Source organism: Crassostrea angulata, chromosome 8, assembly GCF_025612915.1.
Source record: "Crassostrea angulata isolate pt1a10 chromosome 8, ASM2561291v2, whole genome shotgun sequence".
In the NCBI taxonomy this organism is placed as follows: Eukaryota; Metazoa; Mollusca; class Bivalvia; order Ostreida; family Ostreidae; genus Magallana; species Magallana angulata.
Genome location: NC_069118.1, coordinates 36,086,777 through 36,101,374, shown reverse-complemented (window position 1 = coordinate 36,101,374; position 14,598 = coordinate 36,086,777). Strand labels below are relative to the sequence as shown.

The following is a 14,598-nucleotide window of genomic DNA, read 5'->3' as shown; positions in this document are numbered from 1 at the left end:
GTCAATGACAAGAAGGCCCATGGCTTGTACAGACATTTTTTATAACTTTAAATTTTCTCCCGCATCTATTCCCGATATATTGGTATTATTTTATCAACTTCTTGCCAATTTAAATAATAATACAAGGTACATGTACTACTATATGTGTGCACAGGACAACCAAATAATACGTTTCCCCCTCAGCCTTGAACCCGTACCTTATTACATGATCAAAGAATACTTATCCAGGGCCGGTACGATTTCACCGCGTGGATGGTGGTCCAGGGCACAAATGTCTAACATTGTAATATCTATTATAGAAATATCATAATTTTCTGTCCTACAATAATAATTATTATAGTACAGAGAATTATTTCATTATCGCAAGAAATATTTTTAACATCATCCAGCTGCTTGAGCTTCCCTCTCCCCAATGCTCTCGAGAAAAAATAAAGCTGATTTCTAGTGGTATTCAGCATTATATGAAAATAACATGAAGTTTGATGACAAAAAACGTAAAATTGTATTATAACGAACACATCGAACAAACAGAATTCATGGCAGTATTAAAACGTTTTTAGATTTTTCTCTCATTCATTTATCATCTCTACATTCTCATATACTAAATGTTTCTAATAGAGTTCTATTGAAAAAGACACCAAGTGCCTCATTTAAATCAAACTCATTGATATCAGGATTATTTATTACTTTGTGCATCAATTACCATCGGTTCTTGCAGAGTGAAACATCGTGCCAGATAAAAATAAAATCGTATAATCGATAATCTAATTAAGAAACAAAATCTGTTTTGCGAGCGCGTCCGGGAGCGCGCTGACACGCCGAATACAGTTAGCCGTTATGTAAATGTCAATAATAAGGTGTGTCGATGTACCTATTTCGTACATGTAAATTTCCGATATGCAATGTCAACCCGTGCACGCACGGGTCAAAGTCTAGTTATATTATAATAATGTGTAAAGTGTTAATTCCCGCCCTTGCCCAGGGTATCATTTAGTATATTTCTGTAAAAAGTTGACCCCCCCATTGTGGCCCCACCGAACCCTCAAGGGTCAATATTTTCACAACTTTGAAATTTCACTACCTGAGGATGCTTCCATACAAGTTTCAGCTTTCCTGGCAAAATGGTTTCTGAGAACAAGATTTTTAAAGATTTACTCTATATATTCCTATGTAAAAATTCGCCACCCCCCCCCCCCCCCTCATTGTGGCCCCACCCTAGCCCCAAGGGTCATGATTTTCACAACTTTGAATCTACACTACCTGGGAATGCTTCCACAAAAGTTTTAGCTTTTCTGGTTAGATGGTTCGTGAGAAGAAGATTTTTCAATAATTCCTAATTATCTCCCGTAGCAAAAGGGCGTGTTCCTTAATTTTTCGCAACTTTGAATCCCCTTAGCCTAAAGATGCTTTGTGCCAAGTTTGGTTGAAAATGGCCCAGTGGTTCTTCAGAAGATGTTGAAATGTGAAAAGTTTACAGACAAAATGAGTTCAGAATAGCTCACTTGAGCTAAAAATTAATGCTTTACCTCCACTGATATTTTTTATTATACTAACTTGGATTATTATAAATTTTCCCATTGATTTAACTCCTCTAGACTGTTGACAAGTCCTCTTCCTCAACATCAGGACAAATGTCAGTGGCAGCTGTTTTCTTCGTCCGTCCTGTAGAATGAAGGAGTGGAAGCTGAAAAGTTGACCTGATGGCTTGAAAGGGTCCTTAACTACCTGTTCAAAGAAACAAAAACAATTGTTTAAACAAATTATGCATTTGATGTAATTTTATAAATTATTTTAAAGGAGGCATTTAATATAGTATGTTCAAGAGTGATTTTCAATTAAAGAACAAATTATTTTTTCATTACTGTTGATTTGTTCCATCCATGAACCATCTTTTGGAATGCCCCAGCAAGTTCCTCTGGAACGGCATTGCAAAAATCAGATGCCGTTGGTTGCTTAACTCTCACGTCATCCACAAGGAAATCCTTACACTGCAGAAAGTTAATGTACTCCAACTGAAATAAATATGTATAATGAAATAAGCATCACCTATAAATAAGTAGGGTATAATTGTATTTATTTTAAATCTTAACTTAATAATAACAAATGAATATAAAGCAGGAACAAGTTAATAAACATTATTTTGTTATATCAATTTACATTTTCCAGAGTCTCAGCCTGTGATAACACTACGTATCAATTTTGTAACTATTTAACCCATAACTTTAAATGAAGCCGAATTGAGGAGCCAGTGGGTTTGCTCAATTATATTTAAATATTTAATCGTATGATGGTTTAAAATCATATAAATAAAAGAAAAAAGGAATCATTCTTTGAATATCATGAGGTAATAATTTCGGTCGGGGCGTGATCAAATCTATCATAAAGCCCTTCGAGCTTTATTGGATTTGATCACGCCCTGACCAAAATTTTGACCTCACAATACTCAAAGAATGATTCCTTATTCCTTAAATAACTAGCTACTGCTTTGTTTGTCATTTTGGTATTTTTCATCCACTTTATCCTTTATATATATACCAGGTATATATTTAATATATAACCTGCCGCCCATCTGTACCCACAATTATTGTAAAGTACTATACAATTTTATTTACTGTGGTTTCATTAAAGGACTAAGTGCGGTTTTATGCAATTTCTGCCCCCCAAAATCAAAGTATTAGAAAAAGCTTTAAAATAAGGTGAAAGATAGTTAAAATCATATTGGAAATAAAGGTGTAAAAGGTTATCACCACAGTGACGTCATAATGTAGAAATGACGTCATGAATGTTGCATTATTTTGATAAATTGATGTTTTGTAGCAAAATATGGGTGTTTTCCGATGGATTTTCGACTGGGAAACATTGAGCGCAGGCTTGCTCAAGTACCATTTTTTATTGTAATATATATACCTATCTGAAGAAAAACATACCGTATGTTAAAATCGCACTTGAGCAGACCTGCGCTCTATACTTCTGAATGCAAAATATAGAGCAAAAATGAGAATATCTTCATTTGTTTGCAAATTTGCGGGAATTAAGTCATTCAGGTGACGTCATAGATAAACAGCGAATGAGCAATGATGACTAAAATCAAGATTAAAGTTATAGACATCCTCTATACAATGATTTGTGAAGATTTTATTTTTATACGATACTATTTAAAAATTGGTTGAAATTGGGGGCAGATATTTGACCATACCGCACATAGTTCTTTATGCGACAAATCAAATCACATAGTCCTTTAGAGAGAGATACACTAGATACCCATTCACCGGTTTGAAATAAATACAATAAAAAGCATTTTGTTTTTTATTTCAATTTAAAAAAAAAAAAAGATAAGGAAAAAATCGGACAAAGTCTATACTAAAATGAACAATCAAATGTGGTTCAACATATTATATCATAATAATGTGTAAAATGACAATATTATTCCTGCGATATCATCTAGTTTAATTTTAAATGCTAAGAAAACAAACTTACCGTAGATTCTTGAAAGCCACCGAGTCTCTCTGGAGCCAATTGTTGCAGTCAGCCTCATATTCCTCAGAATGTCTACAACTATTTTAAGTGATGAAATTGTAAAACTAATAAAGTGCTGTTATTTTTTGTCAATGTTTCCAATCTTTTACTGAATCAAATGTGGTCAGAAAAGATATTTAAATGTATGTTGTGTATATAAAGTAAGAAAGAAACATCATGATAAAAATTATAATACTAAAAATTATTACTTATATATGATTTAAATTAATGAAAATTCTTAATCAAATTTTATACCGTCCACCGGCCCACACATGTTTATTGTTGATATGGTGCAGGATCCCCATCCATCTCTTAAACAGACGCTCTACACTGCCTTTACAAGTACTGCAGCACAACAAAAAATGATTCACAATAGGCCGTATCCATTGCAACAGTCCTCTGAATCCTGGTTTCTTGGCAATATCAGAAAGAGCTGTTGTGAGCTTTTTGGCCTTATGCCAAATGTCTAGGCTGTGCTGCAGGTGCTTGTATGGTTCTGATTCTACAAATAATTTTTCATAGAGAAATGAAGGTTTAACTGAAAATTTGAAATACCTGTACACAATTGTCAATTCACATATGATTTTAACATTTAAGCACTTTATGCAATACAAAGTTCAAAATAACCCTAGGGCTATAATGAAAACTGTAGTGTCCTATTGTTTACCGGGGAAATATGTAATAGCGGGTAAATGTCCATACATGTGTAACGTGTAATGTGGGTTCAAACCACGGATAATAATCTTCCCTAAACGTTTCCTACGTTTTTAAATGATTGGAGTAAAATCAACTCTTAAACACTTTTCATCAAATTAAATCAAACACGATGATTCTAACTGATTTATAACTAATTATTTTCCTTCAGCTATCCTTGTACAACACTTGGTCTGAAACCACTGTTTCAGACCACCGTTTCAGACCCTGTGCTGAACCTAGTCCGAACTTATTTATTTCTGAGCCTATGCTCCCGGACAATATGATATACCGTAATGTTTCAAATGGTCCACCCGCAGTATTTTGGGGTCCCGCAAATGAAACATAAAGCGTACCTACTATAATCGCTGTATCTCTGCTCTCTGAGGTCTTCTCTCCTCTGCGTCTATCAGCAGACTAACTCCTATGCGCAGACGCGCTTCCTTTTTATACCCTACGTCAATTCTGCTGACTCATCGCAGGGTCATCAAAACGTTTGAGACAGTTAACCACACCCAAGGAATAGCTTATGATTGAATATATTTGATTGACCCTGATTGCTCTATTTACATAATCAAAGGAATTTTCATTACATTACCCACGCCTCCGAAATATATGCGACCCTGCATATGAAGTAAAACAAAATACGAACTCTTTTTTTTTTTATAATACATTTTCGATAAAGTTATTCAACAAAACAAAATGTTTTAGAAGCATAACAGGTTTCTGCCTGTTCATATCAATCAATGTCTTTCATTCCATGTACTCGAATTCTTCCTCTTCCACAATTTCTTCAACCTGCTTGTCATCCTTGGTGTAGGTTGACACGACTTTGTGCAACTTCCGCTTCTTCAAAACTCTCTTTTGTCCATCACCAGACTGATTCTCCGTCTGTGTGCTCGACGACTTGTACGTCTTTCCGAAACTGAACTTCGGAACGGAAGATGTGCAGACCCCGCTGCTTTGGGTTGAAACCAATGGTGTTGACCTCTTTGGTGCAAACACTGGAGCTGGTTCTGTACGCTTTCGCACAACTCTACCCTTTTCCAAAGGACTACGGCTCTCTGGTTTCGCACTATGCTTCTCTTTCTCACTTTCACCCTTATCTTCATTTGACGCTACTTGAGACTGCTCTTTGATCCCCTCTGAATTTTCTTCACAGGACTCGACTCCCTCGTCACTGGAACTGTCATCTGTACTGGATACCTGTCCAAGCAAATCACCTGGGTCCTGTGTAAGCCACCCCTCATCGCCGCTGTCAACACCATTGTCATTCTGATTGACTGATTCTTTCCCATGGAATTTCTTCTCATGTCTGATCAAATATTCCTTCTTCTTGAATAATTTTCCACACGTTTTGCAAGGAAACTTGCCTCCCGTGCACCTCATCAAATGTTCAGGCCATTGGTTATCAACAACTTCTCCATCACACAATGGACAATGATTTCTAACTTTAGCTTTTGTTACTTTCAGGTTCGGCATTTTCTACAAAATATAAAAAAAAATAAACAGCTTTATTACTTAATAATAAAGTTTTACACAACTTAATAGGACTCATAGTCCTCTAACCACTTCGGACGGCCACATTTTCTTTTAGGCCTGGTAGACTCGACAAGTTCATCAACACTCTCTACAATCTTATCAGTTTCTTGCTCTCCTTCATCTGTTTCAGTATAACTGTCTAACAGCTCGGTAATTAATCCAGTATCCTCTCCTCTGAGAGTTTGATCCCTCTTTTTGCGTAAACGATCACAATGTATGATCTGCCTTTCTCCTTTTCTTCCACAGTTAACAGCGTAGAGAACATCGGACCATTTTTCAAGGACTTTAAATGGCCCGCGCCAAAATGAAGCGAGTTTCGGAGAACAACCTATTTTCTTTTGTGGGAAATAAACAAAAACTTGGTCCCCTGCTTTGAACTTCTCCCAAGACATCTTCATGTCATGATAGTTTTTCTGTCTATTCATAGCAGCTTCTGTGTATTGACGAACAAAACTGTGAGTTCTCTCTATTCTCTCTCTAAGAGTCCAAGCCCATTCATTTGGACTCATTTCTTTTAGAGGCTCCGGCATCTCAAACTGCAAATCCAATGGCAAAGACGTTTCTCTTCCTAGCATAAGCATGTTAGGTGTAAAACCTGTCGATTCATGCTCAGCTGACCTATATGCCATCATAATATAGGGAATATGTGTGTCCCAATCTCTTTGATTTTCCTGTACGTATGCGCTAAGCATACTTGTTAAGGTTCGGTTGAACCTTTCTACCATCCCATCAGACTGGGGATGGTAGGCAGTGGTTCTCGTTTTCTGAATGTTTAAAAGTTTACACACTTCCCTAAAAAGTTCACATTCAAATTGCCTGCCTTGGTCAGAATGTATTATTTTAGGTGTCCCAAGCCTTACAATAACTTCCTCTACAATCAATTTAGCCACGGTCTTAGCCTCTATGTTTGGCATAGGAAAAGCCTCCGTCCACTTGGTAAAGTAGTCTGAGACTACTAAAATATATCTGTTGCCATTTTCTGTAACTGGAAGTTCGCCGAGAATATCAGCTGCTATGCGCTCTAAAGGCATTCCTGATGGAACTATCTGCATCGGTGCTATCTTTTTCTTGTTTGGATTCTTCCGCTTCATACAAATATCACAGCCTGTGACATATTGTCTAACATCTTGTTGCAACCCAGGCCAGTAGAACCTTTGCCTAACTCTTGCCAACGTTTTATGCACTCCAAGATGTCCCGAGTTTCTTTCATCATGACATAGTCTCAAAATCGTTCTTCTGTCAGAAAGAGGAATAACTTGCTGGAGTATTTCGTCATTTGTCTCGAACACTGTCCATTGTCTACATACAATTCCATTTACTAGTTTCAGTCTCTTCCATTGACTCCATAGTGATTTCAGAAAATATCCTGCACTTCTTATATCTTCGAACGATGGTCTCTCATTTGCTTCTAGCCAAGACTTGACTAAAGCTATGTCTTTATCTGCTTCTTGACTTTCTTGCACTGACGTGCTGGCTGTATACTTTTCTTCGAAGACTGATCTAAATTGCCCTTTGCTAATAAGGTTTTTGCCATTGCAGTTATCCTTTCCACATTGTCTACATGGCATTCGGCTTAAAGCATCTGCATTCGTGTGCATTTTCCCTGGTCTATGTTGAATTTCGAATTCATAAGAGGAAAGTGTTTCGATCCATCTAGCAAGTTGACCTTCAGAATCTCTCTTGTTCAATAACCATCGTAATGAACTATGGTCTGTTCTAATTAAGAATGGCTTTCCGTACAAATAATGTCTGAAATGTTTCACAAAATGGACGATGGCCAGAAGTTCCTTACGTGTGACACAATACTTTCGTTCTGCTTTGCTTAAACAGCGACTTGCATAGCAAATCACTGTTTTGACTGCACTTGCTTCTGTCTTGCTCATATTCTGGCTAGTCCTTCTATACAACTCCTCTAAATGCTCAGGCAGTTTCTCAACTCCCATTGTAGCTTGGTAATTTTCCTCTATTATACGGTCTATGGGTGACAATTGCCCAACCGTTGTTCCAGTGTGGATGATTACCGCTGCCACCAAAAATTTGTAACGTGTAATGTGGGTTCAAACCACGGATAATAATTTTCCCTAAACGTTTCCTACGTTTTTAAATGATTGGAGTAAAATCAACTCTTAAACACTTTTCATCAAATTAAATCAAACACGATGATTCTAACTGATTTATAACTAATTATTTTCCTTCAGCTATCCTTGTACAACACTTGGTCTGAAACCACTGTTTCAGACCACCGTTTCAGACCCTGTGCTGAACCTAGTCCGAACTTATTTATTTCTGAGCCTATGCTCCCGGACAATATGATATACCGTAATGTTTCAAATGGTCCACCCGCAGTATTTTGGGGTCCCGCAAATGAAACATAAAGCGTACCTACTATAATCGCTGTATCTCTGCTCTCTGAGGTCTTCTCTCCTCTGCGTCTATCAGCAGACTAACTCCTATGCGCAGACGCGCTTCCTTTTTATACCCTACGTCAATTCTGCTGACTCATCGCAGGGTCATCAAAACGTTTGAGACAGTTAACCACACCCAAGGAATAGCTTATGATTGAATATATTTGATTGACCCTGATTGCTCTATTTACATAATCAAAGGAATTTTCATTACATTTGTACATTTGAATTAAATGCAAAGACACATGCAGGTTATCCAATGAGGAATCTCAATGCTTAGAAACAGTCATTCTTTTGCTTTTATGTTTACATACATATGTTATTTTATGTTTAAGCATAATTTGCTGATATTCTTAATGTTTTCCTGAATACATCAAAAAAAATTTAAGAAGGTGATATAAAACAGTCTTTAACAGGTCGAGACCACTATATTTTGTGACGTCGGCATAAATTTGCATACTAAATTAGGCATCTGTTTACTTTTATCGAAAACCAATCAGGTGAATGAGTTGCAAGGCATTGTGGGCTAGCTACTACAAGTTTCAGTGTATACAAAGCGTATTGAAAATATATACCATTTTGAATTGTCTTTTGGAAACTCATTTTGAATGATTTTTCAGAATTTATGAAAGTAATATGGACAATTATGTCTGAACTTCAATTTCTATGCTCACATTTAAAAAATATTGCATATGAGGACTTATATCAACCTATTTAAATACCCCATTGTCAATGTTCAAAAGAGAGTACGTTCTATTGAATTAAAAGCAGTGAGTACTGTTTTTTTTCACGTGATACCCCATATTTGGGACAACATTAGTAGAACGCGCGTTGATATTTCATCAGAATGCTTAACGGACAAACTACTTTATGCTGCATATAGCTTGCGCTTCTGCGTTTGTATATTTGTGCATTTCTACAACCGTGGCTATTCACGTATGTCAAAAATGTACAGTTACCTGTATTTATTTCTAGTGCACAATGATAAAGTCACCAATACACAAATGTTATGTTTTTTTCTTATCAAAATATGTTTGTACTTGTATGCGTATGTTTGTCAGTCGTTTGATACTGATCATTTTTGAAGCCACAATTAATCAACTAAAACAACAGTATTTTTTAATGTGAGCATGGAACAAAGTTAATGGTACGTAATCTTTCCTTTTTTACCTTCTAAAGTAAAAATCAAGATGTACAAACATTCCGGCAAGCAATTAAATATTGTGTATAAAACAGGCAAATACCACGTGCGTTTGTTGAATCGTAAACACGTTATATACCGTCATGCATTGCAACTCATTCACTGGATTGGAGAATCTGTTTGCCAAAAATACTGTCATGTGTTAAACAAGCATTCTGAGAGTATTGCATAAGCAATACACGTCCCCTACCGGTTTGTATTATTCTATGAAAGCTTCCAAGCACACAACTATTTCAGAGCTATTGTAAACGAGATGTTATGCTTTAATCAGAGATAAAAGAACAGAGATAAAAGAACAGAGGAAATTAAAACTATATAGTTGAAATAGAAATTAAATACAAAATAGGTAAAATGGTACTCTTTATTTCATCTCCTGTAATTTCGCCAAGTCTATTCTGTATATGCTGGTAAAAATTTGTGAAAACAATGCACTGGTATGCACAATATCATTTCTTACCGTCTTCTGTACCCCGAATCAAACCAAACAGTTAAAAACAGCCCAACCCGACAACGAACCCGATTGTAATAATACAAAAAAAACCCCTGCCGATTAAATTTACAACACAATGTTTAACACTATTTTACAGAATTTATTTGTTTGTTAGAAATGATAAAAGGAATGGTACAAGTAGCGTACGATATTATTACTGACTACATACTGGCCTCGTTTATTCAATACACTCCGAACCCGAACATTAAAAAATGGAATATGAAAAATTAATTTTCTCGAAAATATGTCAATCAGACGCTACAAAAGTGTAAACTTGATCTGTAGTTTGACATTTTGAAGCTGTTCAGCAAGTTTCATATTATTCCTCAAATGCATAAAGAAAAAAAGTGTGGAAAACTGAAGTGGGACAGACAGACGGATGGACAGACAGACAGACAGACAGACGGACGGACAGACAAGACGGACAGACGGACGCAGAGGAAAGCTATAGTCCCCTCTGCTGAAACCGGTAGGGGACTAGTAATGCTATCCATATAAGGTAGTGTTATACCCGACCTGTTTAATAACAGCTAGGCATTATCTAGTTACTGCAGTTGCATATAATACATGTATAATTGAGTAATTTAGACGGAAAAAGTATGTAGAATTCTATTTATAAAATGAATCTTCTGTCACATAGATGTATACTTGCTCATCAAAGAAATTATGTTTCTGCTAGCATTAGAAATGATTTCCCATATAACAAGAGGAGAGGTGGTGAGTAGATGTTGTAGTCCTCTGTCAATGAGAAGTCTTTCCATCTTGGAACTGTGCCTGTCAACTTCCCTGGAATCGTCAACTTCCATGTGTATTATGGCCTTATAATTGGTGTTAGAATCCATAAGTTCTTTAAATTTATATTGTTATACTTTCATGTTAAATACTGAAATCTGATTGGTTAAGACGCAGTTAATAATATTTACTATTACCCTCAGCGTTAGCAACGCACTTGGCAACGGGTAACATTAAAAAATGTTACATGCGCGAAAATTATGCGCGTACGGTTCGCTGTAGAATTCACGTTATTCCTATATAAAAGCAGCAAAATTTTCTTAAAATTTTTAAAAAAGACATTCAGTATAACAAAATAAATAGTGCCTGTTTGGGAGGATAACAGTTGAAATTGACACCCCTCGAAAACCATTGTCAACCTCCGCTTCGCGTCGGTTGACAATGGTTTTCTCGGGGTGTCAATTTCAACTGTTACCCTCCCAAACAGGCACTATTTATATAATAGTATACATTAAAATAGTGCCTGTTTGGGAGGGTAACACTTGAAATTGACAACCTGAGAAAACCATTGTCAACCAATCCATGCAAATCGCAGGTTGACAAGGGGTTTTCGGGGTGTAAATTTTAACCGTTGCCCTCCCAAACGGGCACTATTTATCATACAGAATGTCTCAATTTTGAAGAAAACTTAACTCACTTCTTTAGGAATGCCGTGAATTCTATGTCAAACTGTATGCGCATGTAACAATTCATTGCATTACCCGCTGCCAATTATGTTGCTAATGCTGAGGGTAATAAAACGGATTATAAACTGTCTCTAAACCAATCAGATTGCAGTATTTAACATGAAAGTATTATAGTATTAAATATTTACCAGGTGAGTCAAATCGTACATCGACAGCCACACTAAGTGTTAAACCTCCCAACTTCTTGTACACATCTGAAACATGCATCTGGAATTTCTCCTCTATTGCAGTCTGTCAAAAGCATGTTAAAAAATGATTTTATTGTTTATCTATGTAGTTGTATAATTTCATTTTATAAACTTCAAGATCAATACTAAAATTATTATCAGTATTAATTACCCTATACTGAAGTTGCATCTTGTAAAATTGGCGGGAAGATCCAACAACAAGGTTTATAAATTTAGCACCTAGAGCAAATTTTTCCCAAGATGCACCTGAAAATAACACGTAACATGCATGTTAAATAATATTCAAAAAGAATTGTGATAAAACTTATCATCCATAGAGTGAACAAGGTCACATTGACAGACAATGTGGTTTCTGTACTGTTCAAATATTTTATGAGTGGCTAGCTGTCATCAAATAATTATTATATTTTAATCTATATAAATTCACATTAAAAAAAATGTTTAATCCATGTAAGAGATCAGTAAATGCAAGAAAAATTCATAGAGATTTTTTTTAAAGAAAAGATCATTATAATCTCTGTGTCATATTATAAATATAGTTCCTAACAGGCCTAACTTAGTTGGGGATATAAATATGTGTAATTGTAGTACGCGGGCATGTTAAGGCTTCCCGATGAATTTTACAGCGATGTGTCTGTACTTCATACGATATGACGTCATAATTAACTTTGACGTCACGATATGCATTCCTGTCGATAGTTCCCAGGGAATGTATCTCAACGTTAAAAGTGTATTACAGCAAACCACTATAAAACTGCATGTCTCCTTTACATATATGCTGCCGTTAATGCTTGACGTACAGAATTCATTCATATTAAAAACCAGTATCAAATAATTGGCAGTTGTAAAGCTTCGTTATAAGTAAAAGACAATTTATAAACTAGTGGTTTGGAGACTGTCCCTGCTACATGTAAACAACTGAATGAAGAAATTTTAATGCATATAAAACCAGCTTGGCGCAGGTGAAAGATCAACATTATTTTAGAATATTTTACGTAAAATTGGTAGAGAATGTAAGAACCAATGTAAATCGTGCTACGGAAACCTACGGATTAGCCCCACTTTTTTGTAAATCGCTTTTGATTAGTAAAAATGTGCATTATTTTGATGATTTTCTGGAATGTTTCAACAATATCTTTAATAAACGAAATATCTATTTTTTTCCCGAGCAAGAACTTCAAAGTATATGGCTTAACAAAGGATTTTTCGTAAAAATATGTTTGATTTAAAGTCATTAATCACCTGCGCCGATGCGATTTAAAAAGATCATTTGCAATAATAGGATTCGCCCGTCACGTGATTACAAAGAACATATGACGTCACAAAATGCATCAAATATAATGTTTAACATCGGTGTCAATAAATGTAACATGGATTTTAAGAAATACTCCCGGTCAAAGTATTTTTGCGATGATTCAAATAATATCGTTTTCCAGCCGTATTTTAGCATCGGGACGCCTTAACATTGCTGCGTACATGTAATGCACTCACACAGAGTATATGTAATGACCGGTCTATCTTAGCATCTGCTAATACACATGTATTGTAAGACACACAACCATTAGGCAATCAGAAAATTGTAATAGTAAATAATGGTCATTAGATACATTCTCCTAATAAGTTTTCTAAATCAAATCTAAAATCATATCAACATCAAAATATATTATCTTAATTTTAAAACACATTGAAGATGATATGCATAATAACATTAATTAGCTTCCTACCTGTAAGAAGCACCATGAGTTGTGGTAAAATACTAATGAAGCTTCTGCCTCCATAAAAGGTGTGGAAATCCATTTTCCTGGATGACCATTCTGAAACATACTATACAGTAGGATATACATGTACATGTGTTGCCTGAACATAAACTAGAGGTACTGTGAGCAAGCTCACAATTGATACCCCCCTAAAAAAATAAATCATAACGCGTGTATTTTTGCTATTATAGAAAATATTGGATGAATCTATTTCACTGTCCATTTTCTATAAATAACAACTGCTTTATTTTTTAAAACTGTTAATTTTTAGCTTCTAATATTTCCATTAATACAAGACATGACACAAACAGAATTTAGCTTTTTTGAAACAATGACCTTGAACTTTCTCAATTGACCTTGGGTCAAGGTCATGACACACCCTTAGGTCATAAGCAATCTTTGTGTGAAGTAAGAACTTCCAATATTTCCCCATAAGAAAGATATGGACCGGACACGAATTTTGCATTTTTTCTGCCAGTGACCTTGCCCAAATGACCTTGGGTCAAGGTCATGACACACCCTTAGGTCATAAGCAAATATTTGTGTGAAGTAAGAACTTCCAATGTTTCCCCATAAGAAAGATATGGACTGGACACGAATTTTGCACTTTTTCTGCCAGTGACCTTGACCTTGCCTGAATGACCTTGAGTCAAGGTCATGACACACTCTTAGGTCATAAGCAATCTTTGTGTGAAGTAAGAACTTCCAATGTTTCTCCATTAGAAAGATATGGACCGGACACGAATTTTGCACTTTTTCTGCCAGTGACCTTGACCTTGCCTGAATGACCTTAGGTCAAGATCATGACACACCCTTAGGTCATAAGCAATCTTTGTGTGATGTAAGAACTTCCAATGTTTCTCCATAAGAAAGATATGGACCGGACACGAATTTTGCACTTTTTCTGCCAGTGACCTTGACCTTGCCCGAATGACCTTGGGTCAAGGTCATGACACACCCTTAGGTCATAAGCAATCTTTGTGTGAAGTAAGATCTTCCAATGTTTCTCCATTAGAAAGATATGGACCGGACACGAATTTTGCACTTTTTCTGCCAGTGACCTTGACCTTGCCCGAATGACCTTGAGTCAAGGTCATGACACACTCTTAGGTCATAAGCAATCTTCGTGTGAAGTAAGAACTTCCAATGTTTCTCCATAAGAAAGATATGGACCGGACACGATTGCACAGACAGACGGACAGACAGACAGACAGACGGACGGACGGACAAGGTGATTCCTATATACCCCCCCAAACTTTGTTTGCGGGGGGTATAATAATTATACAACATCTATTTGTAGAGTAAACTAAAGGTACTGTGAGCAAGCT

The 14,598-nt window shown here is 36.0% G+C and overlaps 1 pseudogene; it reads right to left on the bottom strand.

The window, feature by feature from the left end:
* Positions 1–1,634: 1,634 nt before the first annotated feature.
* On the bottom strand, positions 1,635–13,419 carry LOC128157897 (uncharacterized; annotated as a pseudogene).
* Positions 13,420–14,598: the final 1,179 nt, after the last annotated feature.